Raw genomic sequence first — 19,832 nt, forward strand, 5'->3', positions numbered from 1 at the left:
GATTCAACCCCTGAAATTCATTTTTCCTACTTTCCAAAATGTGTAATATGTGTATAAAGATACAATATTCTGAAAATAAACATAAGTACATTATATTTTTACCTATAATAAGTCATCTTATTAGTGCTTTTTTAAAATAAATTAAATTAAATTGTGTGCAGTTTATGCCCTTTTCTACCCTCTCTTTTTGCCAATGCACAAATGGTTACAACACCTCAGATTTCACTAAATAGCTGCAACAGTTGTGCTGAAGATTTTTCCATCTCTCTTCCTCCAAGGACTTTTCCCAGAGATTACAGGCCATGGTGTCTGTCTGTCTGTCTGTCTGTCTGTCTGTCTGCTTGTCTGTCTGTCTGTCTGTCTGTCTGTCTGTCTGTCTGTCTACCTGCCTTCCTGTCCACACCCACCCACAAATACTGTATCCCATATATTAAAATAGTACCATGCTTTCTATTCTAAATCCTATATTCTGGAAGTCTTAAAATTTAAGACTTTAAGATATAGTCCTATCTTATGAATGAAAGCTGAGTAGTTGTCTTGAGACCAGTCAATTTTTCTCAACCAAAGACACATTACAGGGTTGTTATTGACTGAAAAATAAGAATCACTAGGTACGTTCACCAACCTGAGTTATCTATAAAAATAATAAAAGCGAAATAAAAAGAATCTATAACTAAATCTAAATATGTGTGCATTTCTGACTAAGATATATAAGGAATATACACCTTAGATATTAAAAAAGCATTGTCTTTAGTGATATTATTTTTAGGAAGTCATTGGTTGCTTTAAACCATATTCAACTGAAGTAAGTTTGCTTCAGTCAGATTCTCTTTTTCATTAGTTGATTTTTTTTTAAAAAAAGTTCAAGAGTGTTCTTTTTGAAATGTCAGAAACATTTTTTAAAATTGTTTTCTTAAAATCCACAGTGTTCATCTAAATTATTGTTTTTCACCTTGGCTTTCAAATAAGCCATTCAACAAATTAAACACACAGACACCCATACACTAGATGGGTCACCAAAAATAACTGACATTATTTTGACTCATATTTTCATGTGTTGCTTGCTTGGCAGGCCTATGGAACAAGTGCACTAATCTATTGGCAGTACTTGTATGCAAGCCATTGAAAAAAATGGGGGGGGGGCAGATTTTGTGAGACTATGAATAGTTTGCTTGAAGGCTCATTAGCATCATTTACATTTAGCAATAAAAGGAGCTGTTTTCTTGCATATGGTTATAACTAAGTCACTCATATTATTGTTACTTCAGCAATCTGTGTTTGTCCTCATTCTTTTATATTTATATATTTTTTGCCCTGTATTAATTTTGAATCACAAACTGTCACAAATAATGTCACAAACTGACCTAAATATTTATTTTTGACATTCTTTTTATATATTTGACAATGAATGTATAAATATTATATGAGCTCTGCAGGAACCCAGCATGAAATGTGATGTCTCCATTGTTCTATCTTTCTTCTATTGCCATTGTTCCCAATCACTGCCACTCACTATATTTCCCTTCAAGGTAATATGTGACCAAACCTAAGATTTTACATATCTGGAGGCTGCCTTTGGGCAGTGTTGAAATAAGGGAAAACTCTATTGTAATCTGTAGGACACAATTTAAATCTGACTCGTTGATGGGCTGGAGAATAGACAACATAATAGCTATGCATTATTTTATCTAAATATCCACTTCTGACAAACAATATATATTATTTCATAAAACAAATTTATAGTTGTATAAGTGTGTCAAACAATATATTTGGTTTCCTGCATCAGCATGGTATATCAAATTTGCTCTTACTTGCCCTAGATTTTCACTTTCTTATGAAGTGAGCCTTAATAACATTGCTTATGATATGTGTTTTTCTTCTTCCATTTCATATGTATAGAAAATGATGACAAAAAAAAGAGAAATAATCTTAATATTGTAAAAGAGTATACAGCCTGACTTTGAATTAATCTTAAATACCTCGTGTTGTCTCAAATGCTACCTAAGTGGGCTTTGTGTTGTAGATAATTTTTATTCAGCTGAACTTCTGTGTAGCCATACCATTCAGTTTCCTTTTTGGGGAATAGTCATCCAATAAAGAAACAGATGGAATGGTAGTACTGTAATCAAACTAGATACCTATTAATTAGGGTTACAAAGATTATTATGACCACTAGATGACCACAAGTTACAATTTCCTGTATTTCTTTGCTACCATATGTGGCCATCTAGATTTTTAGACTCTAGATTTAGATCACCTGCATGAATAAATTAACTTGCTGATTTGAATTCTAAGCTCATGAATGAATCCTTTAAAATATAAAACACCAACTGCGGATATTATTATTATTATTATTATTATTATTATTATTATTATTATTATTATTATTATTTCCAGATCATGATCAAGAGACAACATATTTTATCCAAATTGTTAGAGATCAGTCTGCATCTGCAGTCTCCAAACAAACATTAGGTAAAAAGAGTGCACCGTAGGAGATACAGGCTGAGTTAATTAATATCCTAGTGGTATATAGGAATAGCCTTGGGAGATGGAGGAAAGATATGCTACCTAGGGAAGTATTAAATAAGAGAAGGCATAGCCTATCTGGATGGTGGATGGAATAAGGGGCTCAAAAGGGACTCATTTTACAGCTCCTTGGGCTATGAAGGAGACATTGGCAGATTTGTACTTTCAGACTTGCAAGATTCTGCTAATGTCACCTTACATTAAAATTAATACTATAGAATTAACTTATTTGGTCATGTTTCCTGTCTGGTATACCTGGGAAGACTGATAAAAGGTCCTCATCCATACACTATTTTGCTACCTAAGAAAGAAGAGCAACATGAGTCAAATGTGTAAGAAAGAAGCTAGCTTAGACAATTGGTCAAGCTATTAAAAAGCAGCTTCTATGATTGGCTCTTTATGACAAATAATGTTTAAATCAGTGGTGGGTTGCCCCAAGTTCGCACTGGTTCTATAGAACCGGTAGTAAAGCTGGCGGGAGGCTCCGCCCACTGACCCTGACATTATCAAAACGCTTCTGCACATGCATGCGCGTGGCCCCTTTGCAAACCAGTAGTAAAGGTAAGTACCACCCACCCTGGTTTAAACTGTATACTTGTGACTCTGTCTGTATACACTATTGCTACATCTTCCTGAACCTAAGATTTATCTGTCTGAACTCTTGCAAAAGTTACCTTTTGTGCATTTTATTATACAGAAAGCTTTGAGTCTGTTTTGGGCTTTGTATTTCTATTTTGAGTATGTTATCAGAAGCTGCTTACAGGTGTATATAGCCCCCTATGTATTTTCATAACAGGGATGTTATTATTCATGATTAATGTCAGTGTTATTTTTAATTTATTGTATGTCTATTGCTGGTCCAGGACCATAATAAAGTTTTATTCTATTCTTCTCGTGGAAATTATGTTATATCATAATGTGGCATTGTTCCCAACAGACATTTTGTACCAAATAGAAAAGAATGACACTGTTCTGCCCCAGCTACAGATACCAAAGAACACAGCACACACAAACTTTGAACAAAACTTAGTTTACTCAAATAACACAGTTTTAGCAAATGCCGGCTCTTAATAAGCGTTCTTAACAGCCTGCCAGAATTGCACAGATAAGATAGTCAGACTCTTACTGGAGTTGGCAGAAAGCCCAGAAACCAGGTTGCAGAGAAATCCCAAACACAATGATTAGCGAACTAAAGTTGTTTCCTGCAGCTTGTTGAAAGCTGTGTCCTTTCTTAAATAGGCTAAGGGAGTGGCCAATTAGCCCCAAGCCTTATTCTTGAGGAGACCTCCTCCTGAGGAACCACTCCTGCCTTTTGGCAGCTCTGCGTGCCCGTGCATTGAGAAGAGGCTCCTCTTCTTCATTCTCTGTACTTAAAGGAGCCTCTGGAGGTTCTGAAGTCCCTGACTGGATCCCTGCCTCTGGCACCACATCTTCTTTAGCCTCATCACTGTCCGACTCGAGTGCCAGCTGCACAGGCTGCTGGCGCAGCACCACACCAGCCTCCTCGTCGTCGGGATCAGCAACAATCCGTGCAGCCGCTGGCGGGCCACAACAGAATACTAAGGATAGCCAAGGTAGCATTTTTAAAATAGCTAGTTTTTCAAATATTAGTAACATATACTATTAGCAGAAGACGATGATGATGTGGAAGTGGTGGTTGAGGCCATTTTATCTCTAAATATACCATTCAAATAGTATGCGCAAAGCATTTCTCCTAAAAGTCAATATATTTGTGGGTAACTGGCTCGTCCTACACAAGGTGGTGATGAACACAAGTGGCCACTCATGTGTTTTGGAGTTAATATAAATTCATACATAGCTGGGGGATTTTGAAGAAACATTAAGACACATTAAGGAACTTGCTAGCTTCCCCACATTTATTCAGAAGAAATCTGATCTCATTTGCATCTATAATTATAATCCATGCTATGCATTTAATTGTTGGCCCTTAATTTTAGTAAGCCTTCAAGCCTTCAAAGCTTAATATTTGACCCGGAAAACAAATCTGCAAATGTTTATATGGTGCTCAGAATTATTTGGCTTAAGTCAATCTTTTCCCACTAAATATATTCTATTTGCCTACTGAAATGAAATGAAGGCAGTCACTCTTTCTTTGGATTAATGGAATATTCTTTGAAAAGACAGTTCAAGTATTTGATCCTTATATTGTTTTAACAATAAAACAGCTACTCAAGAATGGTAATTTTTTTAGAAATTATATAATAATATGTTTTTTTTAAAAAAAAAATAATTGTGATTATGCAGCCCAGTGTCTTAACCACAATATGAAATTGGCTCTCTGGGATTTCTCTGCTGGGGTTTCTTTGCTACACTTTAATTTAATGTAGATAAGAGCAAGCTCCCATTTCTTTGGCCACTAGTTACTTCCTGCACAGCCCTTTTTGACTGATTCACCACTTCTACATATGCAACTAGTGTACTAATAATTAAACCAACCAATAGCTGATTAGAGGCAATCGCTCAACCGCATGTTTCTTAAACATGTTTCCCTCCATTTCTAACAGGTTTTCCTTCTAGCCCAAGTGACAGGATGAATGGCAAAATTATGGTGCTGTTTTCCCATCACCCACTGGTCCACCAGTGGATGTGTTAGAAACGGGGAAGTTTCAAAACATCTACAAATAGAAACCAGATATCCTCAGAGACTATGGAAAGAAGAAGAAAAAAGATCTGATTGCTTTGCTAACACAGTTGGAAAAGCCATAGTAACTACAGACAGAACACATTGCCAAAGCAGGAGAATTGATTAAAATCTGTATAAAAGCTAACATATTTAAAAAATAAGGAAAAAATGTTAGCCATCTCATTCATTGTTCATCTCTTGGGCCCATTCCACTTTCTTTCAGAATCCATTTCACCTTTTACATATTTCTCATGTGCTGCTTGTAATTATTTCAATGGAGTTCAACCATGTCAACAGTAATTCTTAGCTTTCATTATTTCTTGTGAAACTTTAGAAACTGCCTATTATTTTCTATGGACATCCTCATCATTCATTTTTTCCTAACTTCTCCTAATGTAACCCCTTTTTCTAAATTGCAAATTACCTTGCTTTGTCCTTTGTTAAGACCTTATACAGGCTTTTTAAAATGTAAATTTCCTCAGTGTACGCTCTTTTACCTCTTGTTAGCTGTTTATATAATAACATCTTTGTATGCTAGCAAAAATTGAAAGTCGAAATAGAACATTATTACATAGTGAAACTGACAGGTTTTCTTTTGATCTATGTCTCTATAATTCAGACCTGTTCACTGTCAGTGGTAGCATTTGTCAGTTAGAAGATGTTTGTGAAGAGCAATGGGTAATTCTAGAAAATTCCAATTTTCATGGACATATAGAAGTCATTTTTTAAAAATATTAATTTCAATGTTTAAGACAACAAATATGGAATTCTGCCACATCAAAACTATATACTGCTATCTATCTTGTTTTAGTTTCGGGTCTTAAGCCGCTCAGTTAGGATGGGTGGCTATACAAATGTTTTAAATAAACAAATGAAATCAATTCAATTTTCTTTTTAATACACCTTGAACCAAACTTGCATTTTTTCCCCCTTACTACATTACCATTACCTACAGTCTGAAAGTATAATCATTAAGCTACTGTTTAAATGTGAAATTAGCACATTTAAGTGCCAGGCCCGTTAGTTTATCAGACTAAGAAATCAACTCCATAGGATAGTTAAAATTACTTTTATTCAGATTAGCTATAACAGAATCATGCAAGTTTGATATGCTGTAACTCCTCCTCATCCACTCCAGTGGTATCAATCTGAGCAGTGGTATCAATCTGAGTCACCTCTAGAACTTGTTGTCCTGTACTTAAAACATATCTCAGTACTTTTTGCCTAGATAATAGTTCATTCTTATTTCTGCCAATGTCATCTTGTTTATTTTCTACACTAAGGTTAGGCTTAGTCAATATCTGAATCACAGTTTATTGTTTCCCTTGGATTTCCAGCAGTTAATGAAATGAACACAACCAAAACATTTCAAGGGTCTCTCACTACATGACTCTTCCCAACAGTGGCAATTTCCATCTTCTCAGCTCACTGAAGTATACTGGATATGCATTCTCTGCAGCCTAAACCAAAGTTGCAAAGGGATGAGAAAATCTATCTTGGGTTCAACCATGAACATATTTTATAATTCATAACTATGCTATTTGTAACTACAATTGTGTAATAGATAAGTGTCAGCTTAGTCACAGAGGGACCTGTGAAATCCTCATGTAATAACAGTGACAACTTGATACCTTTCAGAACATAGTCTTGTTTTGAATTTATTGAATAAAACTCCTTTTAGGGTAAATCTCACAATGCAATTTATTAAAAATTTCTCACAGTAAACATCATATCAACAATACAATACAATAAGCAGATTTTTTTAAAAAAGTCTGAAAACCTTTTCTTTCTTTTTTTCCCCTTTAAAAATAGTATTTATTGAAGTTCCAACAGTTAAAACACAGTACAAAAGTACAACACAGAAGAAAAAAAACAGAAAAACAACATAACAAAAATTTTTCACTAATTATTAGTGAAAGCCTTTTTCTTTTTTCTCTCTCTCTGAAATCCGCAGAACAATAAGATTCTCTAGAAGGTCCTATGGGCAGAATTCAGAGGGGTCCTTATAAGGACTACACCAGGGCTGTCAAACTTGAGGCCCGTGGGCTGGATGTCACACGCTGGCCATGCCCTCACCCAGTTTAGTGAAGGGGAAAAAAGTCCTGATACATCATGTGATGGCGCCATGACAATACGAGTTTGACACCCCAGTACTACACCAAAGCTAGATGCTGGAGGAATGTGACATTTGGCTCAAGATAGATCCTCATATGTGATCAAACACTGGGTGGGTATGTTATTTATTAAAAATCATATATTCAGAAACAGGGGTTGAGTCAATTAGTATAACCCTGCAGCCCTCAGTGAAATTGCTCTATTTAATCCAACATAAAAAGAGGAGTCAAATGCTGAATGTCTTCTGAGGATATAACTGATAGTAAATCTTAAATTAGCTGACGAAAGGGAGCATTTAAAAAATTAAGATACTGGCTGTCAATACCCTTTTGCAAGCATTATTCAGGAACTTATCATACAAACATAACCCATATATTCTTTAACTGTAGGGCAGAAAAATGCTACATAGGACTTATATTGTCTTGATAATTGATGCAAAGGATCTAACCTCCCTACTTGTTTTTCTTCATGAGAACAATGGCATTATAGTATTATAATATTTAGTCTTAAGTATGTGGGATGGTATTAATATTCTGCTCTAAATGACTTGCAAAATCAGTTCCCTGTTTATCTATTCAGGAATAAAAAGCATCTGTAGCCAAGTTTAAAAAAGCCATTCTTTTCCATCTGCTGGATTACTAATTTGAGTTCAACAGGTGGTTTAATATGCAAAGAGTTCAGTAATGTCACTGCCTCCCAAGAGGCTTGTAAAGATATGGTCAGGAAATCTGGGTTAAGTACTATACAATGTTTCACAGAATAAAGTGCAGAATAGTAAAACCATCCTTTTTTGTTGTTTTTAAGAAACACCTCGTTTAAACTCTGGAAATTCCATTCCAGTATTCATATGAGCCGGTAACGCTGTTTGCTATTGTAGATGGCATGCCTTGTATTTTCTCATGCTTAATAAGTGATCTATCTAACATTCAAAATCTGGAGATTCCTGAAATAGAAACACAAAGTAAACAGCAATGGGACATAATCTGTTGTTGAAAGCTACAGACTAAATCAACAGATTTAGATCTCATTGAATCAATGATTGACTGCTAGAATCGAAGTCTAAAATGGTGCCAGAGCCTGTCCAGTGGCATCTGCTGCAAATCATAATGATATTAAAATTATGGCATACAAATTGTGAGGTCATCACACAAATATCTCCAATATGTGCTTGTGTCCAAACATGTGTCACAAATACAAATGTCATGGCATTCATATGACAATATTATTACCATTGCCCTTCTCTTGCCCCTGTGGATGCTCAGGAGCCAAATTTGATTGGCATAAAGTATTTTTCTAGAAGCACATATAAAAATGGGAATGGGTCATTTCAACATGTTTCTTGTTATTTTGCAGATAGTTTTTTAATTGCTTTCCAGATCCCTTTAAATAAAATGGACATCCCTCAAAGTGGAGTTAAATTTTTCTTGGCTTATTTCATTTCCACCCTTCCAAGTTGTAACACAAATTTAAATCAACTTTACTAATGTCAAATAACGTTGATATATGTATACATTAGGCTAGGGTATGCCTCAATTCACTACCCACAGGATAGAAATGGCTTCATCCCAGAATGTTTACTCAGATCTTCAATTCAAATTCACTTCTTTTTTAAAAAATAGAACAAAGCAAACCACAGGCACACTGAAAAAATGTCTACAATTACCTTATTTCATTTAATATCTCATCTGAAACATTGTGAGCTGGATGCAGAAATCCAGCTCACAATGTACTTTGGGTAGCATCATTTTTATTTATGCAGTCAATAAAGGAGGGACTTAGTCATATCAAACACCTTACTTCTAAGAATGGTAAAAATGCATAAACCCAGAGTTATCCTTTAAATCAACCTTCTGCAACTTTACTTCCAGTTGTTTGATTCTAATGTTAATTGATCCCTAGGGAACAGTAAAGGGATGATGGAAGTGATGTGACTTTAATTTTTGGACACAATATGAAGTGAGCTTACATAGCCAGACATTTCTTCAAATATATTGTAGCCCATGATTAAAACCTGATTCCTTGTCAACAAAAGGGTTTAATATGACATTACTGGTTTATGGAAAATAAAGTTAAGTATAAGAGAACAAGGCATTTAATGCAAAAAACACAAAGCTAAGCAAAACCTTGCATAGCATATTCATGGTGTTGATTTATCCATAACTTATTCACTGAGAGAATTTCAAAACTGATCCCTTTTGTAGATCAGAATTCAAAAAAGAATGAAGTGAATGGCTTTATGTCAGGGGTGTCAAACTCGTGTCATCACAGCATTGTCATCTGACATATCGCGACTTTTCGCCCCTTCACTAAACCGGGTGTGGGCGTGGCCAGTGAGTGACACATCTGACCTGTGGGCCGCGAGTTTGATTATGTCATCTCCAGCAAGGCTCCTGTTTTTTTCCCCCCTACAGCAAGGCTGCTCCCTTATGCTTGCTTACTTGGGAGAAACTCCCGTTACATTGAATGGATCTATTTCAGAATAGGCATGCATGGGATTAAATTGAATACTGCAATTTTCTCATTGCAAAAGATGCATTTATAATTTTGCCTGGGCCTCCAGTTAGAGATTGAGAAGAATTGTTACAAAGCCATGGAATTGGTGGCATCAGCTCAAGTTTCTGAACTAGTTTTGTCTAAAATCTTTTGGATTGTTGAAAGGCAATTAATCTTGGTATGACAAATCTGCCCTCTCATTTCTGAATGTAATCACTGCAGAGAAAGAGAACAGTATTGATTCTAATGAATCAAACTTGACATTCACAAGAAGTGTCCCAATTTTAAAAATAGCAACTGTCTGGGATAAAATGGCCTTTCTCTCTTTTCTAGGCATTTGGATAACATGCATGATGTTTTTTACATAAAACATGTAATATATAAATGTGATATATATATAGATTTATATAACAAACATCAGATAGATAGATAGATAGATAGATAGATAGATATTATATACTATATATATATATATATGTATATAATACAGTGGTGGATTCTAACTGGCTTTACTACTGGTTCTCTTCGTGCACACGCTCGCTTCACTTGCATGTGCGCCAAAGTTGCGCTCCACGCAAGCACGTTAGGAATCTGCCCAGCTGAGGTATAGCAATATACTCTGCCGCACCTATCAGCAGGGCTAAAAAAGAAGAAATAAAAGTTAGGAATAATGCGGGGGCGGGCGGGAGGGCCCAGCTCCTGGACAAAGAGAACCGGTTCAGTGACATATCGTCACTGCTACCGGCTCAGCTGAACCAGGCCGAACTGGGAGGAACCCACCACTGATATAATATATATGTGTATATGATATGTATATGTGTGTATATACATATACATTATACATATTCTGGTAGATCTTTTTTAAAAAGTTGAAACAGGAGTTTCTCTTTCTAGATGCTTCATTGTCATAAGGTAGAGGTAAAGGTTCACCTCGCACATATTTGCTAGTCGTTTCCGGCTCTAGGGGGCAGTGCTCATCTCCGTTTCAAAGCTGAAGAGCCAGCGCTGTCTGAAGACGTGTCCATGCTCATATGGCCGGCATGACTAAATGCCAAAGGCGCACGGAACGCTGTTACCTTCCAACGAAAGGTGGTCCCTATTTTTCTGCTTGCATTTTTTACCTGCTTTCAAACTGCTAGGTTGGCAGAAGCTGTGAAAAATCTATTTTAGGGCTTAAGTTGCCATTATTCTCTATTTCACACATAAAAATGACAGAAAACCATGCCAGCTTTAGACAGAGCAAGCTGTACAACTTGGGAAATGAGGCTTGTGGATCTTAGCAGCTTTGAGACAATTGGCTTTCCAGTGATTTTCTCGTGTAACTCCTTTTAAAATTTCTTTCGCTTCAAAACTTTATTACAGGAAAGAGGGGCAAATAATGTTCTCTTCAGAACAAATACAAAACAAACTTTGCATAAGCAGAACTCCTTAAATAGAGTTTTGATTCTGGCACCAAATCTTTTCAAGGAAGATAGCATTCACTTTCTATAGCAGACACTGCTTATTCAGAATTGCAGCTTTCACAATAAGATTGCTTCCCTAGCTATGCTTTATATTGGAATATAATAGGATAACTGTGGCATAAATTCATTACGGATTGAAGTCTCTATTAGAGGCACAGTTTTGGGTTGAAAAGAAGGGTGATAAGAATAATTACCAGATGGATTAAGTCCTATCACAATTTTGCCAGTAAAAAAGATTTACAGTATCTGATCTTCAGGAATGGTGCGAAACTCTGTGGTGATTATTCCAACTGTTTGTTTCACAATTGGTTTGATGAAAGTTTGCTGTGTTTGGCACAAAGGATTTAATTCTAAATTTTACTGCAGAAGTTCTGTTCAGACCCCTTCACCTTTTTTCTTTTTGCCTATTATATGAGATCAGGATTCTCATTAAATTCCTGATGAGATTTCCAGTGAATATGGCTTTGATTCTGTGCAAATATGTTTATGCTGCTAGATAAATGCTATTTCTGTATAGAAAATCAAGATAGCTAAAATGCTATCATAAATCTTTAATGAAAGCCGAAGCATGTATAATGACAGTCACTAGAGGGAGATAGCTTGGCAAATAGTATATCCTTGGCCTCAGCAGGTAAAATTATAGAATTTTATAGCATAAGAGCTGTGCATAAGCCACTATTCTGGGGACTGTTTATAAAGGAGAGCAGAAAACCAATATTTTTGAACTTAGGTGAACTTACTGGTTCTACACCTATGGATTAAAGTATAAATTAAAGTTTTTTTTAAAAAAATAAGCAATGGGAAGAGAGAGAAAAATTGGATAAAGCAAAAATGGGTCACATTAAAATGGGAATGACAGCAAATTGAAAAAAAATCATTATTTAGATTAAATATTAAAGAATTTTGCCACCTGCCAAACCATAAAAAGCTGTACTTGCAATGGCCATACTTACATAGCTTGCAACCAGTGGTGAAATCCAAATTTTTTTTACTACTGGTTCTGTGGGCGTGGCGTGGTGGGCGTGGCGTGGCTTGGCGGGCTTGGCAGGGGAAGGATAATGCAAAATCCCCATTCACTCTCCACTCCTGGGGAAAGGATATTGAAAAATCTCCATTCCCAACCCACTCTGGGGCCAGCCAGTTCTCCAAACTACTCAAAATTTCCACTACTGGTTCTCCAAAACCTGTCAGAACCTGTTGGATTTCATCCCTGCTTGCAACCATATCAACTCTCCTTCCAACCCAAAACCCTATCATCCTTCTGGCACAATACTAAATGTGCAGTGAACAGAGTATTCCATTTTGGAAATGTTCTTGTGGAAATGGCAGAGTAAAATAATATAGCAAGTTCAGAAAGTCTGTTTTCGTACTTGGTAGACAAAGGTCAGAAGGAATCTTGATGCTATCTTAGCTAACAATTGGATCGTTCTTTTTCTGAAACTGTACTTATTTATTTATTTATTTGTTTCCATTTCTATACCGCCCTTCTCCAAACAGGACTCAGGGCGGTGAACAGCCAAAGTAAAAAAACAGAACATACAAAATTTAAAAAACAGTTGTACTTGTACTTCTTGTTTATTCCACAAAAGTTTTTATAATGCCTTACTATGTATTTAATACTAAAAGCAATATATTGTAAAGCATTAAACCTTAGGTTTCATGATTTTTAAACTGAAAATAGAAAAAAAAATCCATAGTACTGTCTCTTTATTTTATAATCTTTTTTCTATTCTATTTCACATGTGGCAAGCCTTTTAATAACTTCCTATGGATTTTTCAGTTGTTGTCTTCTTTAGGATAGGTCTGTGTATACTTAAAACTACAATGGCAGGACTGTCTCCTTGGTGCAGTTCAGTGGTGGGTTCCTCTTGGTTCGGCCCGGTTCGGCCAAGCCAGTAGCGGTGACAATATGATGTCACCGAACCGGTTCTCTTTTTTCAGGAGTTGGGCCCTCTGCCCCTCTGTGTTATTCTTACCTTTTATTTGACCACGCCCCCAATCTATTTGCTGCCTCCCGAGTCCCAGCTGATTGGCTAGAAGGAAAAAAACTGTTTAAAATCTTGCCACAGGGCTTCAAAGGGCTGCCCTACAGTTGATCAGTGTTAAAAGGCAGTGTGGTGGTAGATGAGTGTGCTCGAAAAACAAATGGGTAGACCTGTGCCTCCAAAAACAAATGGGTAGACCTGTGCCTCCAAAAACAAATGGGTAGACCTGTGCCTCCAAAAACAAATGAGTAGACCGGTGACTGCAAAAACAATTGAGTAGAGCGGTGCCTCCAAAAACAAATGGGTAGACCGGAACGCTCCAAGAACAAATGGTTCTGTAGTACAGTGGACTAAAGCACTGTTATTAACATCTGCTGCTTGCAATTACTGCAAGTTCAAATCTCACCAGGCTCAAGGTCGACTCAGCCTTCTATCCTTTCTAAGGTAGGTGAAATGAGGACCCAGATTGTGGGGGCAATAAGCTGACTTTGTATAAATATACAAAAGTATGAAGGCTATTGCTTAACGCATTGTAAGCCACCCTGAGTCTCCGGAGAAGGGAGGCATATAAATTAAAGCAAAATTAAAAAAATTAAAAAAAATGGGTAGACCGGTACAGCTCTGCAAGCAGTTAAAAGCCTGGTAGACCAGTACCTCTGCTAAATCCTAAAGAATTGTCACATGACCATCAAACCACGCCCACAAAATAAGCCACGCCCACAGAACCGATAGTAAAAAAATTTAGAACCCACCCCTGGTGCAGTTGGCTTATCGAATGTGGAATACAGAGGACCAAATCAAGTTTTGATTAGCATCAGCCCTTTTGTGTTAGAGTCTGTAGAATCCTTGGTGCTCTTTGACTTGGTTGTTTTCTTGCAGATGTTTAAGCCAATTAGGAAACATGAGTGATGTTAGCTAGTTGGGTAATTAAATGTCTGCAAGCAAATAACTAAAAGAGCACCAAGGATTCCACAGTTCAGCCCTGACTTACATATATTCTCTTCTCTGTAGAAGCTCTTTCTCATGCTCCTCCCTTTCTTAGGGATATAATTTACTTTTTAATTTACTTTCTCTTAATGGTATTCCTAGCAATGTTTCCTTTTTTTGAATAACATTATCTCTTATTCCTTTAGACCAGGAATGTCAAACTCACGCCCTGCGGGCTGGATGCTTCATGTGCTGGCCACACCCACCTCCAGTTTAGCAAAGGGGAAAGAAATTCTGATACACCATGTGACGATGACATGAGGACGTGAATTTGACACCCCTGCTTTAGACAGAACATCTACAGATTATGGTAAAGAAATTCAAGATGATGGCCATAACTGTGTGTTTGACTTTCTGCTGTTTGTTTATCTGCATCTCATAACACCAACCAAATAATCAACAACAACCACAATTTCAACCACCATGTCATAACTGTCATACTGGCTTTTTGACTATATCATGTGGACATTCCTTCCGCTACAACTAACCAAGATTTCCAGTCAATATATTTATTAATATTATTTATTCCTTGCCCAAATTTATATAGTTGCCCATCACATCCAAGGCAACTCTGGGCAGCACACAACAAATCCCACATTTGATTAACTCATTCCTTCAGACTCATCTCCATTGCTCAAGTCTTTTAACATTATTTAATGAAGGTTTTAAGATGACTTAAAAAATGACATGTAAATTAAATCAATTAGTTTAATTTCATTTCCTTAGTTAGCAATTTTTGGTGATTTTTCTGAAAAACAATGTTATCAATTATCTTATGGACAAGATAGAGAGACAAACTTTTCCTGAAGTGGTGTGAAGGCTATTACATGACCTTAATATTGGCACAGAAAGGCCAACTGCTAGTTGAATGGTGTCACTGGCTTCTGTCCATTTCAAATGCAGCATTTTTCTTCTTTTTAATTTTTGAGCCAGGAAACGTACATTGGGTTTCATCTCCATGCAATTAATAGCTTGCAAAATAGGTCAGCAATGTTAAAGCATCTTTAGAACACACTGTCTACTGAATGCAACATATTTTCTTGAATGATATCTTTCTTAACCCATTATAGTCTTTTAATGTATGAACTATATATAAATGGTATTGATTTTTAATTAAATTCAAATATGTCAGATCTTATTTAAGATGTTGTAAAGAGACACACTTCATTCTTTCTTAAACAGAATTGTAAGAACACAGACACAGACACACAGTTACAAGTTGATAATTTCATTCTTAATACATGCCATTAATTTTTTTTGGGGGGGGGAGATTTTCTAAAAGACACAATTGGGAAAGTTTTTATTGAAAGATAGGCTTTGTTTTGTGATTCATTTCAAATAACAACATGAATGCTTGTGATCATATGGCCTTTGTGGCATAAATTTAATCTCTGACAACACACTATGATGCTTGGTCACATTTTCTCTTGCAGTCATCAAAAATCGCTTTCGTTAGACAATGCAGATTAACACAGATGGCAGGCTTGTAGTAGTATCTCAGCTAACTTGTTTGCAACAGTATGTTTTTCTCATTAAACTGGGGTTTTAACATTTACTATTGTAATTCCATTTAATTAACTACTTTATTTTATTACATCCCTAAACTTTATGGGCATTTAGAATACATTAAAGAAACAATGGATTCTCAAGCAATTCCTAGGATCCTATATGTTAGGGAATGCATCTGAAATTATATAATATTATGGATTACCTCTGCTTTATTCAATAAAATCTAGAGGTTGGATAATTAACTCTCAGCAACCACATATAGTAGATTTTCTCCATGTTGATCTATTCCTAACTTTTCAGTCTTAAAGTTCAGACTTGTTTTGGACAGGGATTTGGACTTTAGCTCCTTTCAGCCTCATCAGCATAATATGGTGTTAAAGAACTTGACCCTGAATTCTACCTTTGGTGATTTTTCCTTCAGATCTGTTGGTGAGGAGGACAGAGTAAGAGAAGGAGGAACTTTGTTGCTTAATGACTTCAAATCTTTTTTTGCTAATTTTACATTTGATTTTTCCCATCAGCCATCTGTTTCAAACAATGATAACTGTTAATTCCTTGAAGATAAAAACATACTTGGGACACATTTCCTTGATACCTGTTTGTGCTCCCAATTTTGCTTAATACATTTGTGTCCTGCAACTGTTTTTCTCCTAACATAATACAGTTATTTTTCATTTCTGAACTACAGCACACTATTTTGAGAAGTCCAGATTTCAAATAACTGTTTTATCCTGGGTATTTGTTTCAAAGGTCACAATTTCCCATGTAGATATACTGTAACTGGACTTTTGCTTCTTTTCCTTAACAGTAGTTCCTTAACTACATGGCATGTTAATAAAAATTCTAAATTACAACCAATAGAACTAAATTTTTGATTTGTGGGTTTATGGACATTAATTAATTCATTCATTCACATATTTATCTGAGAAAAATGATGTTTTAAGGTCACACATTTCCAGTCAAATTAGAATTTTATATAAGTAGAAAGAAAATATATGACAATATATTTGAAGAAAATATCAGACAATACTGTTCTTGATAAATGAGCATCACTATGCATGTTGCACCATTTTGATTTCAAAACAAAACATTATTTACACTTGCCACTATAAATCTGAATGTCTGACTGAGAAAGTTTTGATGGCCATTCAGAAAAACCAGCATATTCTCAACTGAGTTATTGGAAATGTCACAGGTAACATTAAATGTAAAGCTGAACAATCTGCATTTCACAGTTGTATTCTCTTATTATTCAAAGCCTTTTTTCTTAAATGTATACTGACAAGAAGGATCATGTAAATTATTCAGACTACAGATACCAATGTAATAGTCTCAGGCACCCATATTTGGATTGACTAGAGAACTGAAGGTAGGACTTCACAAACAGAAATGACCATATTTAAATTAGCTGAAGCTTATTTAGACTAGGAGGAGATAAAATTCAGAATCAGAATAGAGCTGGAAGGAACCTTGGAGGTCTTCTAGTCCAGCCCCCTGCTATATACCAAATCTATACCAGTAGTGGGTTGCTCCCAGTTTGCACTGGTTCGCAAGAACCGGTAATAAAAATTTTTAGTAGTTTGGAGAACCAATAATAACATTGGCTGGCCACGCCCCTGAACCAGTTGCCGGCCCGGTCGCTGTTCGCTTACCCCACCCACCTCATCAGAGGCTTTTTCTTTTTTACTTTTAAAATCATTTTTTCTACAACCTCTTAGGCTGAAAAAATGCTTTTAAAAGCCTCTGGCAATCCCAGCTGAGTTGCCTGATCGTCTTAAGGTTGTAGAAAAAATGCTTTTAAAAGTAAAAAAAAAAAAAAAAAGTTGGCAACACCCAACCAGTCACATTACCCCCCACAAGCCATGCCCACAAAATAAGCCAGATTGGTGAGAAATTGTCAAAATATGTAATTTCTTCCTTAAAAGATAGGGAATTCAATAGTGAAAATAAAAACAAAAGTAAAGAGTCACTCAACTATATGCTATGTTATCTTGTTTCTTTAGAATGTAAGTACTGTAATGAATACCAAAGTGGCAGGCACTTCTAAATAAAATTAGTATTCATTGCTCCTGTTCTTTCACAGGACCGTCAGCACTGAATGCAAATTTATTTTAGTCAATGTTTACCAAGATGTCCTTGCTGATAGACTGCCTCTAAAGTTGGTCCAAACTTTCATTAGTAAATAATCTCAACACAGCAGCTTGTCTTCTCCTGAAACAAAGAGAACTCAATTAAACATAGAGACTTTTTACAATTGGGTCAACTTGTTAAACTGATGAAGACGAACCAGGCATATGTGGCCACATATATTACATGATAGGTCTGACCAATAGCAAATCCAAATAGTACAGCAATGAGTCTTTCAGCAAGTTTCTGAAACTAGAACAGAGGTGTCAAACTCATGTCATCGCGGCATTGTCACGTGACATATTGAGACTTTCCCCCCCTTCGCTAAACCGGGCGTGGTCGTGGCCAACACATGGCTAACATCCAACCTGCAGGCCGCAAGATTCCCCTGAACTAAAAAAATGAATGAAATAGAAAAAATAGCAGTCTCTTCATATTGGTCTCTTCATATTGATCAAACTGGTATGGACAGAAGAGAAATCATAAGAGTCTGATAATCTGGGAATTATCCCTAGGTAAGAAGGCAACTCTTTAAATCCTACCATCCCTTATGATGTCAGCAAAGGTCTTTTCCAAGGGATTTCATGTCTTTGATAGAAATGGTACTAATTGGCATACACTTTCATCCCTTGAGAGTCCTATCTCAAACAGAGTCAATGTTTCATCCTATGTAGTCTGTTAAAACCTTATTCTAGCCCCAATTCCCACAAATATATGTACTTGATGATAGATAGCTGCCCAGAGTCAACTTGTAGGAGAGATTTAATAAAATAATAATAAAATAAAATAATAAAATAATAATAATGTAAAATAAAATAAAATAATAAAATAATAAAATAAAAAAGATAGAGAACGAAAAATACAGCTTGGCTGTATTCATTACATAGCTAACTTAATTATTAACTCTTAACACATATGGATTGCCCCTATTTAAGCCAAAAAAAGAGCACGGCCATCTGTTCATTTAGAATAGGGTTGTTAAACTCGCGTTGTCATGTGATGTATCAGGACTTTATTCCCCTTTGCTAAACCGGGCATGGGCATGGCCAGTGTGTTCCATTTTTCTTTTGGAATTAAGTAATATAATGGGATTGTAGAGGAAGTACAATCTTTGAGTATATGAAATTATTTTAACATTTGTCCTGTAACATATAGAAATGCATATAGAAATTTAACATATAGAAATTTGTCCTGTAACATATAGAAATGTATAGAAATGCGAATAAATAAATAACAAAACTATGGCATTAAAGGTCATCTTATGATATGTCATGGAACAATCAGATAACATGCCAATTAGAAGGCTACATAAGATCCTTTATTATCTCTTATTACATGGAAAGGTAAGCTTCTGACATTCCTTTTGTTAAAAATTGGTTCACATTCACCTAAGATTTTCAATGCAAAATTAAAATAAATAAGGAAAGGATTTCTCTCTCTCTCTCTTTTTTGCCTAAAGTTAGTGTCTTTGGATTAGAAGATTAAAAATATAGATTTTCCATAAATAAGAAATAGTTGCCAAGATAAGAAAAACTAAAATGTTTGCATTTTTTTCTGTAAAATTTATTATAAGGTACTCAGAATTGTGGTATTAGCAATGAAGAGAAAACACAACAGAAAGTTAGCTTATGATATGTTCATGAGTTGACATTAACGGAAATGGACAGGGAGACAATTTTGAAAAACTGTCATTAGATTTTCATGGATTTCCACCTTTTATTATGTCAAATCTTCTATTATGTTCATTTCTTGTTAGACTTAAAGGCAAACTGAATTCATATCAATTTATATTTAGTATCTTCAGTGAACAATAGAAAAATCATAACATCCTTATTAATCTTTATTATTATTATTAATGTTGGGCAGTTTAAATCATAACATTTTTCCTCTTCTACAGCAGGTAGTTTAAGTTCATGTAATTTAATTTGGGTGTCAAATGTTATTCTAATTTGATTCAATTGCTAATAATACAAATGTGTC

Source organism: Pantherophis guttatus, chromosome 8 (genome assembly GCF_059756535.1).
Source record: "Pantherophis guttatus breed Tessera chromosome 8, ASM5975653v1, whole genome shotgun sequence".
In the NCBI taxonomy this organism is placed as follows: domain Eukaryota; kingdom Metazoa; phylum Chordata; class Lepidosauria; order Squamata; family Colubridae; genus Pantherophis; species Pantherophis guttatus.